This window comes from Gracilinanus agilis, chromosome 6, assembly GCF_016433145.1.
Source record: "Gracilinanus agilis isolate LMUSP501 chromosome 6, AgileGrace, whole genome shotgun sequence".
NCBI classification, from domain to species: Eukaryota; Metazoa; Chordata; class Mammalia; order Didelphimorphia; family Didelphidae; genus Gracilinanus; species Gracilinanus agilis.
In genome coordinates, this window is record NC_058135.1 from 8,119,117 (window position 1) to 8,144,384 (window position 25,268).

Here is a 25,268-nt window from a genome sequence, read left to right on the forward strand (position 1 = left end):
ATACTATAAAGCAGCAGTCATTAAATCAATATGGTACTGGCTAAGAGACAGAGGGGAGGATCAGTGGAATAGATTTGGAGTATATGACATCAGCAAGACAGTGTATGATAAACCCAAAGAGCCCAACTTTTGGGACATGAATCCACTATTTGACAAAAACTGCTGGGAAATTTGGAAAACAATATGGGAGAGATTAGGTTTAGATCAACATCTCACACCCTACACCAAGATAAATTCAGAATGGGTGAATGACTTGAATATAAAGAGGGAAACTATAAATAAGTTAAGTGAACACAGAATAGTATACTTATCAGATCTCTGGGAAAGGAAAGAATTTAAAACCAACCAAGAGTTAGAGAAAATTACAAAATGTAAATTAAATGGTTTTGATTATATTAAACTAAAAAGCTTTTGTACAAACAAAAACAATGTAGTCAAAATCAGAAGGGAAACAACAAATTGGGAAAAAATCTTTATAACGAAAAACTCTGACAGGGGTCTAATCACTCAAATATACAAGGAGTTAAAGCAATTGTATAAAACATCAAGCCATTCCCCAATTGATAAATGGGCAAGAGACATGAATAGGCAATTTTCAGGTAAAGAAATCAAAAGTATCAATAAGCACATGAGAAAGTGTTCTAAATCTCTAATAATTAGAGAAATGCAAATCAAAACAACTCTGAGGTATCATGTCACACCTAGCAGATTGGCTAAAATGAAAGAAGGGGAGAGTAATGAATGCTGGAGGGGATGTGGCAAAATTGGCACATTAATGCATTGTTGGTGGAGCTGTGAACTGATCCAACCATTCTGGATGGCAATTTGGAACTATGCTCAAAGGACTATAAAAGAATGGCTGCCCTTTGATCCAGCCATACCATTGTTGGGTTTGTACCCCAAAGAGATCACAGATAAACAGACTTGCACGAAAATATTTATAGCTGCGCTTTTTGTGGTGGCAAAAAACTGGAAAAGGAGGGTATGTCCTTCAATTGGGGAATGGCTGAACAAACTGTGGTATATGCGGGTGATGGAACACTATTGTGCTCAAAGGAATAATAAACTGGAGAAGTTCCAGGTGAACTGGAAAGACCTCCAGGAATTGATGCAGAGTGAAAGGAGCAGAGCCAGGAGAACATTGTACACAGAGACTGATACATTGTGGTAAAATCGAATGTATGGACTTCTGTACCAGAGCAATGCAATGACACAGGACAATTCTGAGGGATTTATGGTAAAGATGCTACCCACATTCTGAGGAAGGACTGCAGGAGAGGAAACATATAAGAAAAACAAATGCTTAAACGCATGGTTTGGGGTGGACATGATTGAGGATGTAGACTCGAAACTACCACACCAATGCAACTATCAACAATTTGGAAATAGGTCTTGATCAAGGACACATGATAAAACCAGTGGAAATATGTTTTGGCCAAGGGTAGGGGGAATGCGGGGGGGTGAAGGGGAAAATAGGAGCATGAATCATGTAACCATGTTAAAAATGAATATTAATAAATGTTTAAAATTTTTTTAAAAAATCACAATTATGATTAACTCAAAACTATTGCTAACTTTAAAATCTAATCATATAAGGGGATGGGAATTTTTCACCCACATCTTCAACAGGAATAACAAACACTCTGGCTTGCTCAAATTTAAATCAATTGCTACAAAGCATGTGCCTCCCCAAATTCACTTGTGAGGACAAGTCACCTCTCTGCTGCAATACATGGTGCTAAAGCTGTGCTGCATCAAAATATTGTCATCCTGGATCCTTCAAGTCATTCCTTGAGTCTGTGCTAGTGTCTTACCTGGCTCAGCTGCCATTAAACCCTGGACTTCTGGCCTTTAGAGATCTCACAAAGCACTGCACCTGAGAAAGAAAACACAAATGGAGGGACCCCCAGTCCCAGTCACAAGCTTCTGTAGATGATCGTGAATTCAACAGCTTCATGGCGGCAATCAGTGAAAGAGCGCCTACCCAGGAGCCCATGATGTTTCTTCCACCTCACTCAAATTAAGTAAAGTCATTTTTCCAAGGAGGAAAATTGAGTTACCACATAGGAGTCTTATGTATACATATTTAATTCTAGCTCACTAGTTAATTAAAATCCTTTACTCAGTCCAGAATAAACAGGCAAAAAATAGTCATAGGATACCTTGCGTATGCTCTGAGTCAGAAAGGAGGGAGCATCCATTACATTTGTCCAGAAGAAGGCTTGCTCAGTCTCCACATAAGAAATCACAGCAGCAAAAGATCATATATTCTCAAAGATGGGACACCCAAAGGGCAATCCTCTCCTGCTCCCACCTCCATTAAGCCATAATTTTTCAAGATATGGTTTTCAGGCTTCTTGTTTGGTCATGGTTTCCAGTGAGTTTAGTGATTCTCAAATTGCCTCTCTTTGATCTTTTGTCCAGGTCAGCTGTTTTTCACACTTTCTATATTTTTAATCTTTGATTTTGTTCTATTATGTCTTATGGTCTTATGGAGTCCTGTTCTGTCTGTTCTCTTCTTTTTTAGAGTCCATCACTTAAGTAAGGTTTTCCACTTTCTATTCTAAATTATTTCCTTTTCATTTTTTTCCCTCCCATACTACCATTTCTGACACTTCTCTTTCTATATTCTCACTCTTGGTTATCACCGTTAGCTCCAGTGGGTCTAACTATAATTTCAGCTAGCAATTCATTTTTATTCTTTATATCCAACCCTTTCCTTTCTCATGAGTTCTGCATTTTTAAGTGCCTGCTGGATATTTTCTTCTGGATGTCTCATAGATATCTCAAATGCAACGTATCCAAATAGAATTTACCTTTCTTATCCTCCCCACAATTCATTCTTTCTCCCAACTTTATTACAAATTAACCTATTTGTTTGGGCCTCCTTCTGTACTTTTTTCTTCTGTGTATTTAAAAAACTTTTTTATTGGCACTTTTTCCTTCCCTCTTTCCTCCTTTCTTCTCTTCCATTTGTTCCTATGCAACTTCTCTGTCCACATCAAATCATAAATCTGCTACTAGTTGCCCACTAGTGCTGGGGACTTGTTTCCTATGCTCTTTATATTTTGTTGCCATCAGTTATCCTGTACAATTGATTCCTCCTCCTTTTTTATTTTTGTTCATATATTTTCCTGGTGACATCATTTATGCTGCTTCTCTTAGCAATTCCTCATTTCCTAGGATGATAGACAGAGAGCTAGAAGGGTCTTTACAATCCATCAAGTCAAACCCCCTAGTTTTATAGATATCAATAAGTTACTTGCCCAGGGTCACACAGTTATTAAGTGTCTGAAGTATGACTTGAACTCAGGTCTTCCTAACTTCAAGTCCAGAGCTCTATTCATTTATATTACATTTGCAGCCTTTTCATACTCCCCAAATGTTTCTCCATGGCCCTTTTGGTGATCCTGAACTAGTCTTTGGAGACTAGTAGAATGTCACAAAAATAATATTGACTCAGTATGCCTACAATATTCTGACTTTTCTTGCTGAAAAAAATGTATGGTTCTCAAAGATCCTTTGAGGATTTGGGGCTGCTTGTATATATTTTAAAAGGTCAGGCATGCAATGAGGGAGTTAGAAGAGTACTTACCTCCTAAAATGAACTTCTTTGACTGTTCTCTATCTACTCTTCTCTGCAGGAAAATGGATGAGAAAATTGGAACATTTTGAACCCCAGAGACCTAGCCTTCAAAGAACGAAAATTGGGAGATAAATGGAATGCTTGAGAGGCAGCCTGGTGTAATATAGAAAGAGCTACCTTCAGAGTAAAGGAGACCTGGCTCCAAGTGCCACTTCTGATGCTTCCTGTCTGTATGACCCTGGGTAAGCCCATTGACCACTCTGTGCCCAGGCAACTCTCCAAAGCCATCATAGGTTAACATATGACATATGCCAACTAATCTTTATAGAGGGCATTACCTCATTAGAATCAATGAAATCACAGGTCTGGTCTTGAGAAATATCAATGTACCATAAGCTAATGTAAGGATTGTTACTTCATATTTCACTGAAAATATGGCGAGCTCCCCTTTCCCTCTCCTCAAGTCTTATCACTAAGATGTCTTCCTTTGGCATGCCCTCCTTTGCCCCTGTTTCACATGGAGGTGACGTTCTCTTTACAAGATGGCATTCCCTCCTATCTCCTCCTGTAGACTGCACCCTCTATCATACCCATTCTCATTAATCCTCAATGTCTAGCTATGCACAGCTTTCCCACACAAATATGTCCATATCATCCATTCTTTCAAAAAAACCAAACAAATCTTCCCTTGGGCTAGCTATCCCTAAACATCTCTTCCCCCACGTGACTAAACTCCTTGAACAATTCATCTATGATAGATGTTTCCATATCGTCTCCTCTCACTGTCTTACAAACTTTCTTTAGCCTGACTTCTGACCTCTTCATTGGATTGAAACTGCTCTCTCCAAAGGCACCAACAACCTGTTCATTGCCAACTTATGACTTTTTATTAATCCTCATCCCTCTTGGCTTCTCCACAGCCTTTGGCACAGTGGATACTCCTGGATACCCTCTCAAGGTTTTGTGATACTCTTCTACTTGCCCAGGAGCTACTTCTCAGTCTCTTTTGCTTTATCTTCCTTCATTCAGGTCACACCCATCAACAATGAATGTGCTCCAAGAGAGCCCTCTTATCTTTTCCTTTGAAACGATACCAGTTGGCTATCTCATCAGCTCCCAAAGATCCAACTATTATTTCTACAGAGTGGCCTTTTGGATATCCCAAACTGAATGGTCCAAAGAAGACTCTGAAACTCAAAATGGAATTCAATATCTTTACCCCCAAGCCCTCCCCTCTTTCTAACTTCTCTATTGTTGAGTTATTGAGTTAGAAACGAATTTAGGGTTAGAATTTAGGGTTAGGGTTAGGGTTAGAAATGAATTTAGGGTTAGGGTTAGGGTTAGAAATGAATTTAGGGTTAGGGTTAGGGTTAGAAAACTCAAACTATCTTTGCTCTCCAGGAGATCACATTCCTATGTGGGAAAAAACATGGAGAGAAGACTTCAGCTGCAAGTTGGATAGAAAAGACCTATGGTTTTTAAGGGAGTAGTAGCAAAGCAGTTGGTAATTAATGTCTCTTCTTCAATGTCATTTCCAGTGATAATATCATGTTGGTTCATATTGGTTTCTGATGTCAAATCATTTGATAGAAACAAAGACTTTGGTGACAAGAACTTTCCAGGGGCAGCTGGGTAGCTCAGTGGATTGAGAGCCAGCCCTAGAGACAGAAGGTCCTAGGTTCAAATCTGGCCTCACTGTGTGATCCTGTGTGATCCTGGGCAAGTCACTTAACCCCTATTGGCTAGCCCTTACCTCTCTGAACCAATACACAGTATTAATTCTAAGATGGAAGGTAAGGGATTAAAAAAAAACAACTTTCTTTCCTCGGTCTCCAGGAGCTGTGCTGAAGCCCCTGGATAAAGGCTTCAGGCATGGGACTGGAAGCACTGCTATTTCCAAGGCTCTTGGGTTCAGGATCTGAGTGAATATGGCAGTCATTGTGGTATTGGTTTGACCTGCTTGATGCTGCCCACCTCATCTCTCTGTCTCTCCCTCATCTCCTTCCCTCTCTCTCTGTCTCCCTGTCTTTGTCTCTCTCTTGGTGCCTTGCCACTTGAGCAAGACTGGCTTGCCTGCCCTGTGAGTGGCAGTTATTGGCAATTGGTGGGGTGACTATCCCTCTCTCTCCAAAAGTTGCCTTTCTAGGGAAATGGCTAGGAGGTCTCAGTCCAACTGAAGGACTGTGGGATACTGCCACCTACCCCAAGCTCTTGGTTTTATTAAGGACTCATTCTAATAGAGGAGTTAACAAGAGAAAAACTGTATGAACAAGTTTTGTAAAAGTTAAACTGGAGATAGAGGGAAGGCACAACATAAAGGTGGATTGGAAAAGGATTCTTACAGAAGGAGAGATTTTAGCTAAGACCTGAAAAAAGCCAAGGGAGCTGGGGTAAAGATGAGGAGGGAGAGAACTCCAGGAATTGGGAATAGCCAGTAAAAATGCACAGAGATGGGAGATGGAGTCGATTGTGAAGGAATAGCAAGAAGGACAGTGTTACTTGATCATTGGTGGAGGTGTGTAAGGTAGGAAAGGGTCAAATCATGAAAAGCTTTAAAAACTGGTGAGAATACTTAATCCTGGAGGTAACAGGAAGCTATGGGATGAAGGAGGGAATGATGGAGTCAGACCTACACTTTAGGAGGATAGCTTTGATAGGTAAATGGAGGATACCCTGGAATGGGGAGAGATTCGAGACAGAGACACCAATCAGCAGGCAATTGCAATCATCCAGGTGTGAGGTGATGAGATCCTAAATCAGGCTGGAGGCAGAGTCAGATGAGAGAAGAGGGCATATTTGAGATGTCTAAAAATACACAGTTTGTCAGGCCTGATTTGGATGCAAGTTGATCTTATATAAACCTTTCATCTGAAACTCTTCCTCACCATCTGTCTTGGAAAGATTGATGTACTATGGAGTGTTTCATTTGCTAAAATGATCAGCCAAATGATATTCTAATCCACAAACAAATCACATGCTCACATCTAATTCTTTTTGGCACTGAGGAGAGTGGCTAATGCTGTGCTCTCATGAAAAGGTCTTAATACACAGGATTATGTCCTAAGCATCATCGAGCCTTTGCAAATGGAATCTTCAGTGCTAAGTTAATGATTGTATGAAACGAAGAGTCCTTAGACTTAGAATCATGATCAAGTGAGGAAAGATGGAGATCTTTTGTGAGCAAGCTTATCCTTAGCTAACCCTTTGTGGAGGAGGCTTTTGCCAGACCCCCCAGGGACACTTCAAGGATCTAGCACTAATTTCTCTTTGGATGACCTGCACTCACCCAAGCGAAGCCTGAAAAATCAGTCAGCCAACAAATATTTATTAAGTGCCTACTGGAGTGCGTGGAGTGTGCAGGGAGGGCGGATACCTCTGGTGTGAGGGCTTGCCCAGCCCTTCTCAAGTCTGCTCAGCCTTTTGGTGTCCAGATGGCATTCAACTCTCACCTGTGGCTCCACAAAGCTGGAGCATGGCCAGCTGCCATACTCCAGTAACACTGTCTTGACAGATGGGCTAAATCAGATTCAGTGTTACCAACAGGCCCTAAACCTGTTGGTGAGTTAGGGGGTCATCTGCCCCAGGCACGTGAAGACTGGTGGAAAGGGCAGATGAGAACAATTTGTTCTAACAGCCATGAAGGTGGCAGAAGCAGGCACTGTGGAGAGCCTAGAGCTTGGTCAGACATCAAAGACTCCAAAGTGCACTAAATCCTGGGCTCTCCCAGTCATCTTCACTTTCGTCTTGCCTTTGGACTTCCATGACTCTGGAAGTCAGAGTGAGGTTGATAACTGAGGTGTGCAGCTCTGCCTCACTTAAATCCAATTCATGTTCCAGTCAAGATAACAGGCACCCCATGATGTCATTGGTCCTCTTGAAATGAAGGATGAACTTTAAGCACTTACTAAGTGCTGAGCTCTGCCTGAGGCTCCAAGTTACAAAGAAATGAAAACAATTCCTGGTTTTGCCTTTGAGGAGATCACAGTCCAGTGAGGGAAACAATGTGCAAACATCTATGCATCATACATACAAGATACACCCAAGGCAAACTGGAAGTTAACTCAGAGGAAAAGCATCAGCCATTGGGGAAGGACAGAGATTTGAGCTGAGTCCAGAGAAGTCAGGGAAGCCAGTAGCTCCCTATTATCTCTATGATCAAAGGGCTTTTAAAGCCCTTCACAACTTGGCCTCTTCCGATCTTCTCAGTCTTCTTCTATCTTCCTCCCTTCTAAGTACTCTATGATCAAGTGACGACAACCTCCTCCGTGCTATTCCTTGCACAAGAGACTCCATCTCCCAACTCCGCCTTTTCACTGGCTATTCCGTACACCTGGAATTTTTACTCTTCTCATATTCTCTGGCAGTGGGGACTGGGTTGGAGGCAGGACTGGTGGTCTGGGAGACATGGACACTCCTGGAGCCCTTGGTTAACTGCCCAGTAGAGGCAGTTGGTCAGTGGTTGATGCTGGAAAGATGTCAAGCTCCTTTTCTATAGGGATTATTCCCCTCAGTGATGGCTATCAGGGCCAGTCTGGAAATAGGACTGCCAATCTAGGATATATAGTTAATCTCTCGGGTTCAGGGTCTTGGGCTGTCTCCATAGGACTTTGGGGGAAGGTGATGGTCAAGGTGATGACTTACTTTGCCTGGTATCTCCTAGCCTCTCTCTCTTTCTCTGTCTCTACTTCCCTCTTGCCTTCTCTCTCCTCTTCTCTCATTCCCTCTCTTCCCCCTCTCTTTTTTCTTTTCTCTTTCTTTTCTTTCCTTCTCTCTTTCTCATCTTGAATTGTCTCCCCTGCTCTCCTCTTCTTCTCTCCTTTTCTTTTCTTTCCTTTCCTCTCCTCTCTTCCCCTCTCTCCTCTCCATGTTCAGACTCTATATGTAGTTGCATGTCATAATCTGGACAATAGACATTTTTATGCATATCTTTATTTTGGTTTTCCTTTGCGAATGATTAGGCTCAATTATTGACTGGTGAATCTTTTCCAGGAATCTTTTCAGTACTCTAGGATTTGATGCAACCAGCAAAGTGTCATACACAAACAGGGGAATCTGGGGGACCTTATCATTCATAAGGAATTCCTTTTCATTTTTCAATGCATTGGAACTCTTCAATTAATAAATAAAAAAGTTTTTTCTAAGTGCTTACTCATGTGCTAGACCCTGTGCCTAGCACTGAGGATATAAAGAAAAAGCCAAAACAGATCCAGCCTTGAGGCCTGGAAGCCTGGCCTGGCATGGGAAGGGACACACAACATATACATGTAACACAAACAGCAATAATTTCTACTCCTGAGACTAGAGAAGTGGTTGTCGTTTCTTTAAGAGTCTTTGGAATTTTGAGCAATGATGGCTTAACTGTGTTACTATTCCCCAAGTAGTCATTGGGGAGAGGGTGAGTTTTAATTTAATCTATGAGGAGTCTGGAAGGAGGAGACTTGTAACTGCTACTGATAAAGAAATGGAGTTTTAATTGTCATCTGTAAAGAGACTATTTTCCTATCATGGCTGGAAATAGAGACTGGGAGAGGGAAATGAGAAAGAACTTATTCCATGATAGAATTGAATGTTGGGAATCATAAAAAGAGGAATTTTGAGAACCAGGCTGAATTGTGGGACTGTGTTCAGAAGTGAAGAGAAGTCAAGAGGTAAAGGTGACTATGAATATGATCTTTCTCACGGTTAAAATATTATAAATATCTCTTCTTGTCTTTGGGCTATTATTTGTCACCCTGTTAATAAATTGTATCATTAGTGACTTTTATGGTTATTTAAGCCTATGTGATTGCATACACACACACACACACACACACACACACACGTGTATCATTGACTATCCTAACCCTCATTGCCTGAAGGCTAGGTATGTTAGATTTCCCTCATTTCCCAGGATTCTTTGGTATCCTTCAAGGGGTTTAAAGGTTCTCTCCAATAGTTCTCCTGAATATAAGGAGGTCCCCTGCATCCTGGTTCCATTTTTTTTTCAATTTTTTTTTAAACCCTTAACTTCTGTGTATTGGCTCCTAGGTGGAAGAGTGGTAAGGGTGGGCAATGGGGGTCAAGTGACTTGTCCAGGGTCACACAGCTGGGAAATGTCTGAGGCCGGATTTGAACCTAGGACCTCCCGTCTCTAGGCCTGACTCTCAATCCTCTGAGCTACCCAGCTGCCCTCTGGTTCCATTTAGACACTCATTTGCAAGGCAATATTTAATAACTTCAAAGTTATAATCACAAATATACACACTTACTTTTTAATAAGTGGTATTTAATTCTCTCCTGAATACCACTTCAGTCTCTGGGGAGGGAAAGGGGATTAAGTCCATGGCTTAATTGAGTTCCTAAAGAGTACAGTCTCAAATTTCAAATCCAAAGCCCCCACTAGGTTTGAATCCCAGGTACCCTGGCTTCTCAGAGCATCTCTTCCGGGCTGGCTATCTGGCTGAAACGTCCAACTAGAATCCTGGTTCCAAAACAGCCATTGCTTGAACTTCTGGGTCCAGAGAGGTTTACCACCTACAACTAGAAGCTGAGGACAAATAAAACAAAACAGAAACAAAGCCAGATTACAAAGAATTTAGAAGAAAGTGAGAGGAGAGGATGGAGAGGCATTGAGTATAAATGGCTTTATTAAAGCATCTGACTTTAATAGAAGAAAGATATATAGGATGAAGATGATGAAGATGGTAGGATCAAGTGAAGCATATTTTTTGAAGGCTGAGGGTCATTGGCATGTTCATGGGCAGTAAGGAAGAATATCATTGACTGGGAAGTATTAAAGATAAGAGAGGTATTATAGTGGAGGTAATATGCTGTAGATGACAGAAGGACATGAGATCAAAGGCTCATATAAAGGACCTGGCCTTGGTAAGAAGTAGGGCTACCTCTTCATTTAAGACTAACATGAAAGAAGAAATGGTAGGTGAAGGTATCTTGATTGACATGAGAACAATAGGATGAGAGCTCTCTGGGAATGGCCTCAGTTTTCCAATAAAGGTCCTCAGATAACAGAAGGAGGGTAGTCGGTACCTTGAGAGACTTGAGCACATATGAGAAAGTTTGGAACTACTGCTATGGCGAATTGGGCAGCAAAATGATTAGGAATGTAAAGGATTGCCTTGTTGCAGTGAGGTCCCAGGCACTATTAAATTTAATTGTAGTGGATCCAACCAGTTTGATTTCATGATTTCTACCAGATACACTAAGCAGCACTCAAATAGGAGCAAGGAAGGCAAATGGTGGGCACATTCCAGTACTGGGTTTGACAAGGCATGATCAGTGATGAAGTAAGGGTATAAAGGTTTCAAAACTAGGGGATGGTATAGAGTTGAGCTGAGTTAAGAAGAGGTGAAGCCAAGGAAGGGAGGAGAATATAGCCAGTGAAGTGCACAATGACCTGGAAAAGAAGTCAGGGAAGAGAGAAATCAGAGGTGACCGTAAGGTTAAAGAACAGTAGTATGGGTCACATGGCATAGGGAAGAGTAGAATGACAATAGATCATGATTAGATAAAGCAATTTCAGAGTTCATGAACATGGAAATGGAATGCTTATGGGGAAATAGCAAGATCAAGGACATGACCATTTCTGTGAATGGCTGAAGTAGAGTGGAAGAACAAGTCATGGGAACTAAATAGATCAAGGAACAAAGAAGTTCTGTTGAGGCTGAGGTATCATCACTAGATATGTTAAGCAGAGCCAGAAGGACAATTTATATTATAAAAATAATATTGTAAAAATAAAAACCTTTGAAAGTCTTGAGAACTCTACAATTACCAACAATGATTCCAGAGGACCAATGACAAAAGCTGCCTGTATCTTGACAAGAATGTGATGGATTAATATTTGGAATTAGATACATATTTTAGGACATGGCCACTATGGATATTTATTTTGCTGGAATATACATGTTTGTTACTGGGGAAGAAGGGGGGAAATGGTTATTAGCTGAAAAAAATTGAATTAAATAATAATTTATTGAAATCCTGTAGTTTGAAGACAGGATTTGGGATGGAGAAAAAGGCTGTTAGTCAAGCATTGGAACTCATTGAAGAAAAGGAGAAAGGTCTAGAGGTCAATATAGATCAACAAGGATTTAAGAGATTAATTTAAATAGCATAAACCTCAAAAGAGAAGAGTTTGGTAAGTAATAGTGAGAGAGAGAGAGAGAGAGGGAGAGAGAGAGAGAGAGAGAGAGAGAGAGAGAGACAGTCTAGAAGTGGCAATTGGGAGCAGAGTATTCTGACTCTTTCACTTGATCATGCAGATCATATGAGAGCATGTTGGGTTATTTGAGTGGCAGTACAGCCAGAAGTGGAAAGGGAGCCCAGGAACACAACCTTGTTAGGAGGGAGCCAGGTGTCAGTGAGAGTCCAAAGATGAGAGAGAGAGAAAAGAAAGGGTTTAAGATAAAAGTAAATGTGTTAATTATGGAACAGACATTCCAAAGAGCACAGTGGAAAATGTGGGCAGATCTGGAGAAGGGTTGGTTTGAGATGGAAAGGGTTGGATTGTGAGAACTTGGGGTTGGGGAAATATACCTGCATATTAATGGCCAAGGTTCAGAATCACTGGTACAGAGAAAGCGTGAGTGAATGGGGGTATGTTAATCATTGAGGGATGAGTTCAGGCAGAGTATTGGTGACTACAGAGCAGTCTAGGAGGAAGAGAACCAATTGATTAGACTGTTTACAGCCTTCCCTTGAGGTTCCACCTGTTGGGATATGGCTATGTTATATTCTAGAAGGCTTATTTTACAATAAGAGGGAAGGAGGTATGGGAGCTTAGAACTGAAAAGCTCTTGCTCAAACAAAATCAATTCAATAAGAAGAAAAGCAGTCAATTGTCAGAAAAAAAATTTGCATCACACATTTCAGATAAGGATCTGATACTTAAGATGCATTAGAGAACTAATGCAGAAATACAAGGCCAAAAGCCATTCTTCAATGAATGAATAATTACAGGATATGAACAAAAGGTTCTTCAAAGAAGTATTTCAGATTCTTAATGGCCATAGGAAAGATGATTTCAAATTACTAATAAGAAAAATGCAAAGCAAAATAACTCAGTTTCATTTCATATCCATTAAACTGACAGTGATGCAATTTGGAATGATGTTTAAAAAAAAAGACTAAAATACCCATGCCCTTTGACCCAGACACTCCACAGCTAGGTATATACTCTATGGAAGTCAAAGAAAAGAGAGAAAAGAAAGTCTTATTTATATTAAAGTAGATACTCAGAGGATATAACTTTGATGACAAGAAAGTGAAGAATTAAAGAGTCTCTTGATGAGGGTGAAAGAAGAGAGTATAAAAGCTAGCTTGAAGCTTAGCATCAAAAGAAAAAACAAGATCTTGACAACTTGTCTCATCATTTCCTGTCAAATGGAGGGAGAAGGAATGGAAGCAGTGTCAGGTTTTATATTCTCGGGCTCAAAGATCACTGCAGTCAGTGACTACAGCCATGAAATTAAAAGTCACCTGCTCCTTGGAAGGAAAGCTATAGCAAATCTGGACAGCATACTAAAAAGCAGAGATATCGCCTTGCTGACAAGACCCAGCTAGTCAACGCTCTAGTTTTTCCAGTAGCAATGAATGGCTGTGAGAGCTGGACTATAAGGAAAGCTGAGCATGGCAGAATTGATGCTTTCAAATTACGGTGCTGGAGAAGGCTTTTGAGAGTCCCCTGACTCTGAAGCAAGGAGATCAAATCAGTCAATACATAAAGAAATTAACTGAGACTATTCATTGGAAGGTCAAATACTAAAGCCAAACTCTGGCCCAGGACTCAATGGAAAAGTCCCTGATGTTGGGAAAGATTGAAGGCAAAAGGGGAAGGGGACAGAAGAGGATGAGATGGATGGTTAGTGTTATGGAAGCAATGAACATGAGTTTGGACAGTCTTTGGGAGATAGTGGAGGCTAGAAGGGTCTGGCATGCTATGGTCCATGGGATCACAAGAGTCAAACATGCCTGAATAACAGAACAACAACAGCTACAACATCCTTAATGGTGCTTCCAATGTTAGCAAAGAATGGGAAACGAAAGAGATGCTTTTCAAATAGGGAATGATGAAACATTGTGTAACATTCTCGTATAACTTCCATATAGCACTGATGAGCAAGGCAGGCAGGCAGAGCTGTCAATCACCTCCTTGGTTAGAGTCCTGCCAGAAGAACTTGGTCTCCTTCTCCTTTAATAGCAGCAACTCACTGCCTTCTGGGGGTGGGGGCTCTTTCTGTGCCAGCAAGTCACTCCCCCTCCTTCTAGTGCTTGTGGTTTTCTTTTCAAGTCAAGTGTAGGTCATGACACCATCCCACAGGAAGTAGGGAAATGGTAGCCTGCTGCCACTCATTTACTCATCTCTGTGATTTTGCTGGCTCGAAATGCCTCTGTCTCAAAGTCAAAAATCCTTCTTAAAGAGATGGCAGTTCTGAAGAATGGCTGCCTGGTTTGCGGTCAGGAAGGGGCTTTCTCCCCCTCTTACCCTGTTCTCTTTGGGATGGGTGATATCAGAAAGCAGATAAAGGTGATTTGCTATCTACTAGGAGGAATCACAAGTCAGTCTCACCAGCAATACTTCTTGGTTTCTTATCTGATGTCCAGATTATATTTTTTTACACACCACAATGTCTCTGGTGGCTAGGGCTCCTCCTCTTCATAGTCACAGGAAACAGAAGAGTTCAGCATAAAGATCTTGGCTAAGGGCTCTGCCTCATCCCCACTTGGCTACTATTCCCCATTCTTTTCAAATTCAAAGATTTTGGGGGAGGGGGAAGAATTTTGTCATTCTCCCCAAATCCAGGGAGGACCCAAAGACCTCCAGACAAAAATCGCCAGTGCTTAGACAGCATCCAGACCCCCAGTTCTTGATCTTCTCTGGGTGGAAGGCTACAACCATAATGATTTAGCACTATTCAAAAAGGAATGCTGTAAGAATTCAGAGAAGCACGGAAAGATTTCTATGATGTATTGCTTGGGCCTTCTCAATGGCAGATGGGTGAGAGAGATAGAGAGAGAGAGAATTCGAAACTCAAAATTTCTTAAATAAATGTTAAAAATAATTTTTTTAAATGTTTAGAAAAGAAAGACATGGGAACTGATGCAGGATGAAATAAATAGAACCAGGAAAACAATATGCACAATGATTACAAAATTAAAGGGAGCAATAACTCCGACCTCTTACCCCCAAGTGAATTTTGTGTAATTATAGTGAATAAGTTCGGCCTCAGAAAATAGATGAGAAAAATGTACCTCCTCCCTTTTGCAAAGGTAAGGGACTACAGATATGAAAATACTGGTTGTGTGGTCACTGAAGTATGGTTATAAATGTTTAAAAACCAGCTCTCCAGAAAAAAAAAAAGTATGTATATATATACACTGTAATAAGGGAATTTAGGCAGATGTAATAATGGACTGAGGCAATGAGGTGATATGGGACCAAAGGCTGGAGGTAATCAAGGGAATAGGCTAGAGGTAGTAAGGAAATTAAGGCAGAGGTATGGTTGGAAGAGAGGATAAGGCAAGGCAGGGGTTTAAAGGTAGAGTGAATAGGGATATGGCACTATGGATAGGGGTTTGTGGATCCCTAAGGCAGTAAAGCGGATAAGGAGGGTACTATAGTGGAGGTGGTAAATTAAGGTGATAGGAGAAGTAAGGTAATGACTGAGGTTAGGGAATATAAACACAGAGGTATAAGGAGTTGTGAGGGAGAGGATGAGATACTTTGGGCAAACAGCTACTGCCTGGGAAACACAGACTGGGACACGAGTTTGAGACAGACACTGAAGGGATCAGACTGAGCCCTCCAGGTAGGAAGGGCCCTTCTACAGACAAAGGTTGGGGCCAGCCAGAAATGGCTGCTAGAGGGCTGCTAGTCAGTTTCTCAGGTTCACAAGGAAGATTCAGAGGAAATATAGGGATCACCACCTCCTCTCAAAATGGACACCTCCAACTCCCTTCACAACCCAAGAACAATGTTATTCCTTTCTCCCTTCTCCCTCTCTTATCAATCAACTAATGAAATAGCCAAAGGTTTTGATTAAAAGACAAACTGGGTTTATTAATTTAAGGGTTGATTGGAAAGGATGGAGGATACAAGGTAGCCCTAACAGCCGCCTAGGGAAAGCTTCAGGTGGGGGAGGGAGACAGGAGTGTGAGACTGAGAAAGGACCTGCCTAACTCAGCTCTCAAGTGGTTTTGTAATCAATGGGGTTAGGAAAGTTGTATACAATGATTCAATAGATAATTTGTAACAAGGGTAAGCCCTATTTGACTATTTAAAACTATCAAGTTTAAAACTAACACTCCCCTCTACCCTCCTTTCAAACCCTCACAGAAATTCAGGCAGGGAAGGGAAAATGGGAATAAGGGAGGTTAGGGAGATTCAAAGGAATATTTAAGCTAACAATTTTTAAAGAGAAAAGCTGCAGAATATAGGCCAGGTTTCAATCCAAAGAAAGAGCTCAGATTGACCCTGCTCCTCTCCTAGAGTCTCCCAGGTCAACTGACTTTTCCTCAAGATTCCAAACCCTTATCAACTGACAGAAATTCTCTGCAGCAAGGCTTTTCAAGGCTGACATGCACAGACACACACAACTCACTTTTAAGTTTAATCTGCATTTCATTTTCTTCATCACTTAATTTTTAAACCCTTACCTTCTATCTTAGAATCAATACTCTACAATACAAAATGATATGATTGTACTTGTTGGTTCCAAGGCAGAAGAGCAGTAAGAAGTAGGCAATGGGGATTAAGTGACTTGCCCAGGGTCACACAGCCAGGAAGTGTCTGAGATCAAATTGGAACCCAGGACCTCCCATCTCTGAGCCTGGCTCTCAATCCACTGAACCACCTAACTGTCTTTTCTCTCATTTAAGTCTAGATAATTAAGAAAACAATAAATCAAGCCCTGAATTGTAGAGTGTTTGCTGAGTTCTAAGGTATACATGCTCACACTGAAATTTAACAATTAGCTCTCAAGAGCCAGTAGGAGCAAACTCCAGCACACCCCTACTTGTCAGATTTGGATGTGGATAAGTTTTGCTATATTATCCTTTTTATTGCTTTCTTTTTCATTTTTTTTAAAATATAGGAAGACTCACTCGACAAGGGAAAGGCTTACATATTCGGAAATGAAGATGTTGCATAGATAAGTGATATGATTGTTGTCAACAGAATTTTTACATTTTTAAAGGAAACGTTTCTAAAAAGTTTATTAAATGTTAATTAATTAATTCCTTGAATTAAGCTCATCATTTGGCCTTTTCCTTAACCTATAAATATATGGGACTAGGTTTCCCTGAAACCTGGGGGCCATCCCCTGGAAGGCCCCTTGTGATGGCGATGTTTATTCTCTGTTGTAAATTTGAACTCGATACAGAGAAAGAGAAAAGGGAGACAGAGATATAGAGACAGAGAGAGACAGAGACAGAGAAACAAAGAGACAGAGAGACAGAGAAACAGAGACAGACAGACAGAGAGACAGAGACAGACAGACAGACAGACAGACAGAGAAAGACAGACAGAGATAGACAGAGACAGACAAACAGAGAGAGAGAGAAAGAGAATTTGCAATGAAATATCATCACTGTCTACAAGAATCTGAAAAGCTGCCCCATGGAAAAGGGAATGGTTATGTCTGGCCTGGGAGGACTGCACTAGGACCAATGGCGAATCACTGAGAGGCAGAGACCAACGTTGTCAGGGATATTTTAAAGGAATGAATCAGAAATATGTAAAATAAGGAGGTTGGACCAGATGACCCCCAAGGCACAGCTCTAAATCTGGGATCCTAAAAGATTTGCCAGGAGCTATACAGAGGGAGAGATGGAAGCAGGGGAAATTATGATCAGAAAGTGGAATTTCAGGGTCCATTGGCATAAGGGTTAACAGTTTGTGGGGCTGATGAAGTCCAAACAAAGTATGAGCAACCCCATGGGCAGTTGAGAGGTCCTGGATAGGGTGAGATGGGTAGAGTCCGTGGAGAAGGGAAACCTGATAGGTGGGGGATTTTCTTAAACGTGACTCATCTTCTCCGGACATAGTCAGGTTCGTCAGCTGATGCTGGCCCTACAACGTCTTAGGGACATCTTTTAGTTCCAAGATTCTGGAATCAGTCCACCTCAGGTTCAGAGAAAAGATTCTTTCTGTCTCTTGGTGTCCACCGAAGTGTCTTTCCTGGTCCTTTTCAGCATGTATAAATATCTCATAGGATTTAGAACTAGAGGGGTTTTAAAAGATTCAGGCCAGAGATTTCAAACCTGGGGTACATGTAATATTATAGAATGAATGAGAAGCTAGTCAAGGGGTCCAGCAAATATTTGACAAATAACTCTATTATTCCATTGAAATGAAGCAATCTTTTCATTTTATTTCTTACATACATATGCATGATAAACTTTGGAATCAATGTCCTTTCAGATGAATAGGAGGTACAGGAGGACTTACTGAAGGCCCAGGGGTACAGGGACTGAAAAGGGCTGGGAATCTCTGGTCTAATCCAACCCTTTCATTCAACGGATAAAAACTGGAGAAGGAAGTGGCAAACCATGCCAGTATCCTTGCCAAGAGAACTTGCTAAGAGAAGTGCTGGCATATTGGGCACTTACTAGCTATGCCATCCTGGGCAAGTCACCAACCCTGTTAGCCTCAATTTCCTCATCTTTAAATTAAATTGATGGAGATGGTTTTATGTAGAGATGGATGCATGGAATCCCTGCAAAGATACAGGGACAGCCTCACCCAGAATTCCAGGGGACCCCCCTGGAGAGCTTTGGGTGAGGGGGCAGTTGAGAAGAGTTGGCTGTTGCTTTGTGGGGGTTGAGGTGAGCAGACAGACTGCTTACGGCTCCAGACTTGGGGGGTTCACCTGAGTGGCCATTGTGGCATAAGCCAGTGTGGTTTCTACTCAGGGGTTAGCCTGTTTGTTAGAATTAATCTTTATCAATATAATAATTATGTAGTGATTTAGTGGATTAGATATATAAATTATCTAACAAGAGAGCCAGTTCAGTTAGGTGCCTTCACCCCCTCCTGTGGGGGGGAAGGGCAGCTTCAACCTAATAGATCAGGGTCACCTTTCCTTATCCAAATACCTTCATTAACTCCTCTAGTTTTCCTTTTTACTTCTTAATATAAGCTTTACCTTCAAAATCTGTGCCTGGAAATTATTTGGGGGAATACTCACAACTCAAGTCTGGTCATCTAGTTTGAATCCTATCAGCTGCCAGTTTAAGATCATTTATCTCAGTCCTCAACAGTTAGATAGCTAGCTTCTACTTATTCCTCTAACAGACTTGTGAGGAATATAAATTAAAGAAAGGGAACATCATTGGGGTTCAGCCATAACAGAAACTTACCAGAAGAATCTTAGTCAGTCTCCATTTTCCAACTGAAGCATCAACTGCTTAGGGGGGAGGGGTTTGAGATCCAGGAGTGTCTAACTCCCTCCTTTCTCACTGAAGCCTGTCAATCAGTGTCTGTGACTTGAAAGTTTACTGGCCCTGACACATTTATCTGCTTCTCCAAATTATCTGTTATTATCATCATAACAATGGGCAATGACCAGCAATAGAAGCAGGGCCTTCATACTCTGAAATCTTGTATTTCTCACCAGGTAGCACCAGTTCAACATAAACGGAAAACCTGTAGTTTCAGCATTAGTTGAGCCTGGATTGCAGAATCTGTACTGCTGATCAGTTACTCATTCTGTATCATCAGTCACCTGTGCCGGATCGGTAATGTTCCCTACTGCATTATTAGTTCCTCATATTGTTCTTTTTTTACTTTAGTTCTGAACTGTTAGACATGCTTCATTACCTAGAGTGGCCCTCTACTGTGCTGTATCCCCCCACCATGTTCCCATTCCATAGGATAGGGAGATGTCTCCCACATTGACAAGTGATGCCATGGGGAAACATGGGACATGCACACTAAAGGCTCTGGCGTTCCAGAAGGGTCCCCCAAACCTGCCCATGTTCCTTATTCTCTTTCATGTGTCCCCAAGTTAAGACGTGATAAACTTCAAACCATACCTTCACCCAAATTTGGCCATGCTCATTTTCCAGAATTTTGGGGAAAGGTGGAGATTTCCCTGGAATGGGAGATGGCAAGCTCCTAGAACCTCAATAAATATACAAAGCCTAATCCATGTCTTAGATTGCGATTCCACACCTGGAGTTGCTACTCCATTAACCCAGGGCTGCTACTACACGTTTGGAGCTGCTATTCCACAGCTGCAGAGCTGCTATTCCATCAGCTCCAGAGAGGCTACTCTACTAGCCCCCCAGGCGATTCCACCAGCTATTCGGCTATTTCACCACCCAAAACCTCTTCTTCAAATAAACTTCTTTTCTTACTTCTGGATTGAATGGTGTTTGAGCCTCCCATTCTTGGGACAAGTCTCTGCCATAAACTTGGGTGTGTTTCTCCCACAACAAAATGGAGATGAAAATGGCAGACCATCCTAACGTCTTTGTCAAGAAAACCCCAAATGTGAGAACCTCAGTGAATTGATGCAGAGTGAAATGAGCAGAACCAGAACATAGTATACAGAAAATAAAACATGGTGGAACAATCCAACGTAATGGACTTTGCTACTAGACACAAGGCAACAAGCCAGGACACTTCTGAAGGACTTATGAGAGAAAGAACTAGGGGAGTAGAAATGCAAAAGCAAAGCATATGGCAGCACTTCTCACATGTATATATGGGGATGTGATTTGGGATTTGGGCTTTAAAAGATCGCACTATAGCAAAAATGAAGAATACAGAAATAGGTTTCAAGTGACAACATTTGCACAACCCAGTGGAATGGCTTCTCTGCTCTGGGAGGCGGGAGAGAAAAGAGGAGGAAAAGAAAATGAATCATGGAAATGTGGAAAAATATTTTAAAATTAAAAATTAAAAAAAAATCCAAATGGAATAGCTGGACATGACTGAAAAATGGCTCAATATCAGAAACCCCAACAAAATATTGGTGTGCAGTGGTCTCTGGGTTCACAAAGAGTCTGACATGACTGAACAGCAAAAGGGAAGATGAGGTTCCAGGGAAGAGAGGATACACAGAGAGGGCTGAGTCAGGATTCAAACCCAGGTCCTGAGAAAGCACCATACTTTTTCATCTACCTATTTCCATTATGTTCTGAATGAACTCAGTCCCCAGTGGGTGGCAGGACTACCTGTCTGCATATTTAAATGCTTAAGTACATATGTCATTTCTGCTTCCTGATCAAGATGTCATGGCTTGGAAGTGTGTATGTATGTGGGGAGGAAGGGGCTGGGTGAGGGCCATAGGCCATGGGAGTACTCCAAGCTTGTACCACATAAAAAATTAGAAATAATAAAAACCCACTGATCTGGACAGTAGAATTCATAACAGATGACTTTGCAGAATGACTTTAGCATGATTTCTCTTTTATTTTTATCACCATGGTCATTAATAATTATCCATTCTTTCCTAACCCCTGTGGTGAGTGACTCAGATTTTGTACTTCCAATTAAAGATGAATCCTTCCTGGACTCACAGCACCATAATCCTTATTGGTGGGGTGGGGGATTGGAGAAGTGATTGGGGATATCCTAACATCTATGGACTCAGCAGTCATCCACTCATCCTTTCAGAGCCTCCAGCACACATGCACTTCATAGATTCCTCATGTTGCTACCGCTGACACTAAATGGATATTTCTTACTGGGAAAATCCAGAAACCTCAGGCAACCTCACTTTTCTCCCCCAAATAAAGAAATCAGAATCAAATGTCTCTTCTGTATCCTTCCATTAGCCTCTGAATGAGCATGGTCCCTACCTGGGGCAGGACTAATTGCTTACAGAATACGTTTAGACATTTGAGGGAGGCTGTACAACTCATTCATTCATTCTTTTTAAAATTTATTTCTTTCAAACTCTTTCTTTTTATCTTAGACTCAATACCATGCATTGGTTCCAAAGCAGAAGAGTGGTAAGGACTGAGCAATGGGGGTTAAGTGACTTGCCCAGGCTCACATAACTAATAAGTATCTATCTGAGGTCAAATTTGATTCCAGGACCTCCCATTTCCAGGCCTTGCTTTCTGTCCTCTCATTCATTCTTTAAATGAACATTTATTAAATGCCTACTGTGAGTAATATGTGTGCTCTGACTTAAGGTCAGGCAAAGAATTGGATATTAAAGGTACTCTATCAAGTGGGGAATGGCTAAGCAGGATTTGTTATATGACTATGATGGAATTCCATAAGAAACATCAAGGGAGAAACATGGGAAGAATTGTATGAACGGATGCAGAGTGAAGTGAGCAGAGCCAGGAGAACAAGTTACACAGTAACACTAACATGGTAAAGAAAACTAATGAGAAAGACTTAGTAACTCTGATGAACATAAAGATCCACAGCAATTCCAAAGGATTCTTGATGGAAAATGCTATCCAGCTCCAGAGAGAGATCTGATGGACTCAGAGTACAAATTGAATTGTAGTCTTTCCTATGTCTTTCTTTTTTTTTTCTTCTTTCCCTCTAAACATGACAACCATGGAATTTGTTTTGTATAACTTCATATTTATAATGGGTTTTGATTTCTTGCCTTTTAATGGAAGAGAAAAGAGTGGGGAGAGGGAGAGAATCTGGAACTGAAAATAAAATTGGATTTAAAACAATAAAATGTTTTTAAAATATATTAAAAATATCTCAAGTGGATAGCCCCAAGATGCTATGGAAGAATACTGATGTGACTCCTCAAGTTCCCAGGATTTATTATGTGACTAAGACTTTCTTCATTAGTGACTTAAATTGGCTGCTCCAGAGACTTTTTCCCCCTTTAAAACTCATTTTCATTAGATCTAAAAGGTCATGAGGAAGATGTGAGGTTTATTCTAAGGAGCCCGTTGCTTCTTCCTGTGAAAAATCATGCTCTATCTCTCCATCAGGAGGTGAAAATATAAACATTTTTATTTTTTAAATACAGGGGAAAAGATACTTACTTGCTAATCTCTTTGAGAGTTGCTTCGGGCTTCCCCCAGAGGCCACAGAAAGCTAATTTCTAAAGCTTGGAGGCAATTTCTTGAAGGAAAAAAAAATAGGTGGGGCTTGAGAGGTAGGGGAAGGAGGGGGAAAAGGAAGAGAAGCATCAATAGCAAGGAGGCAAAAGACATCAGCATTTTCATTGGCTAAGCATATTTCCTATGAGCCATGGGAAAACATGCATCCCTGAATCATTGTATGTTAGCAGCCTTAAGTGAATCTCTTTACGACTCTCAGGGTGTTACAAAACGCCCTGCCCTTTACGCCCCAGATTGTGCTAAAAATCATTTATTTGTAAAAATCCAGAAAACCCTTGGAACAACCGGGTCTTTCTGAGAGCTCCGTCTCATCCAGCTCAAGTATCCATTTCTTCGATTCTTTGGGCTAACTTCCTCGTCGGTGGCTGCCGGGAAAACACGAAGGAGTGGATGCCGTCTGAGATTATGAGGTATGAAGAATAGGCTTCTGGATGCTAAGAACTGGACTATTTTGTCAAGGCATTAGCTTTATCACCTGGAAATAATTCATGTCTAGGCTTGCTTTTGGAATTAACTGGCAGTCAGGGCTAAACTTGGGTTGGGTTTGGTCTGTTTTTGTCTGTGCTCTTTATCTGAAATCTGTCTAAGCAGCCCTCACCCAAATATCTCCTCCACTTGTCCATTTTGCTGAGTAACACTCTGTCTTTTGCACCCTAAGTATAAGCTGTTTGTACAGTCTTTGTGGGCATGGACTGGCTGACTGTGTCTACCTTTTGACACTGGGGGGGGGAGGGGGACAGAAATATCAGGAATGTGAGCATGAAGATGATCCTACCTCCCTGACCATTGAGATGTGTCATGGACACGGGGAAAGAAGAAAGATTTTACTGGCCAGTTCTAGCACTTCTGGTGAATATCAGGAATACTTCAGATAAGGGCAGGGAATGGGATTCTTAAGCATCTTACAGTAAAATTATAATGTGGTTTGCACACTTAAGATGGAAGGTCCTAGAACTGTGCCCTCAGCCCACAGTGCAGAGAAGTAACCAAGGGGCTAGAGATATTTCTAGCAGTGCCAAGATGTGTGGTATCCAGGACTAGGGAGCCATGACATACTCAACCCTGGCCTCACCACAGCTGTGCAGTACTGGGCTCATTTCTGGGTGCCACCATTTAGCAAATGGCCCTTTGAAGGCAACCAGGGAGGCAAGAATGTCCGACTGAATGCAATGAAGGTTCTGAAAGGTAGATTTATATTTGATACAATTTGATACAAGGGAAAACATCCTAAAAATTGGAGATGTCCCAAAGTTTACAGTGCTGTCTTGGGGGAGGATACTGGGTTTCTCTTCATTGGAAATCCATAAGCAGAAGTTTGATGGTCACCTATTAAGGATGTTGTGGGAGAGTGATGGGTCTTGTCTAGAGACAGGTTAGTGAAATGGCCTCTGAGTTCCCTCCCAACTCTGAGATTCTGCTTTTCCACACATGCCTAAAATCAGGGATCATATCATGTACCAGAGCAAACAATTAAGTCATCAGTGAAACACTTAAAATGAGAATGAAAATAATTAATGGAAAAGAACCATAGGCAGTCAGCCAGGAAGCACGGTGGATAGAGCACGGGACCTGGAATTGGGAGGTTCTGGTTCAAATGCGGTCTCAGACACTTCCTAGCTATGTGACCTTGGAAGAGTCATTTAACCCCTGTTTACCTAGCCCTTGCCTTTCTGTCTTAGAATTGTTATTAGGACAGAAAATAAAAGTTTTTTAAAAAGACAAAGAAAAGAATCACAGTATCTAGTATTAGACCTAGACAGATAGATACGCAGTCAACTCTTATCCTCGAACCCTCTATTGCTTAATTTCAGAAGGGATTCCTCTCTCCTCTCCAGTCCTGCATCTATATATTGAAAGACCCTGGTATTTTCAACCACGATTTAAAATTTTTATTGTTAATAAAAAACTATGGGTCTTATCCTCCTCTTCATCACCACCATCAGCTGGGAAGCATTGCACCATATTGGATAAAGGACCAAACCCAGGATTCAGGAGCAGCCGGCTTCTAGCTCCTCTTTTGACACAGACAGGCTATGTGACCATGGACAGCACTTAACTAACTTCTGTGGGGCTTAGGTAGTTCTCTAATACTGCAGCCCATATTTATCTCATCCTATCCTCCCAATTTTCTCTATAAACACTATTGTGGGAATCTTGCCACAAGGCAGCAAAAGTATAAGTAGAAAAGCAGATCTCATATCTATGTCTTAGACTTAGAACTGAAAGAGGTCTTAGAAGCCGACTAGTCCAAGCCACCCATTTTCCAGATGAGGAAAATGAGGCCTAGAAAAGTTCATCAACTTGCCCAGAGTTACACAGTTAAGGTAGAAGAGTCAGAATCCAAACCCAAGTTCCCATACACATCCCTTCTACTGCGATCATTATCCTAGTAATAAACCTTCCCTCTTATATTCAGATGCACTGACTCCTCTAAAATTGTCAGCTGCAAGAAGGTTAATAGCCTTCCTAGTTCTTAAAAGAGAATGAATGTGCACCTGGGTTTCAGTCTCAGCTCTGCCACTTAAAGGGTGGCTTTTGGCAGGTCAGCACCCTTTGTGCCTCAATTTCCTCATCTGGAAAATCGACAAATGGTTCCTGGAGGAGATGACCTCTAAAATTCCTTCCAGCTTTA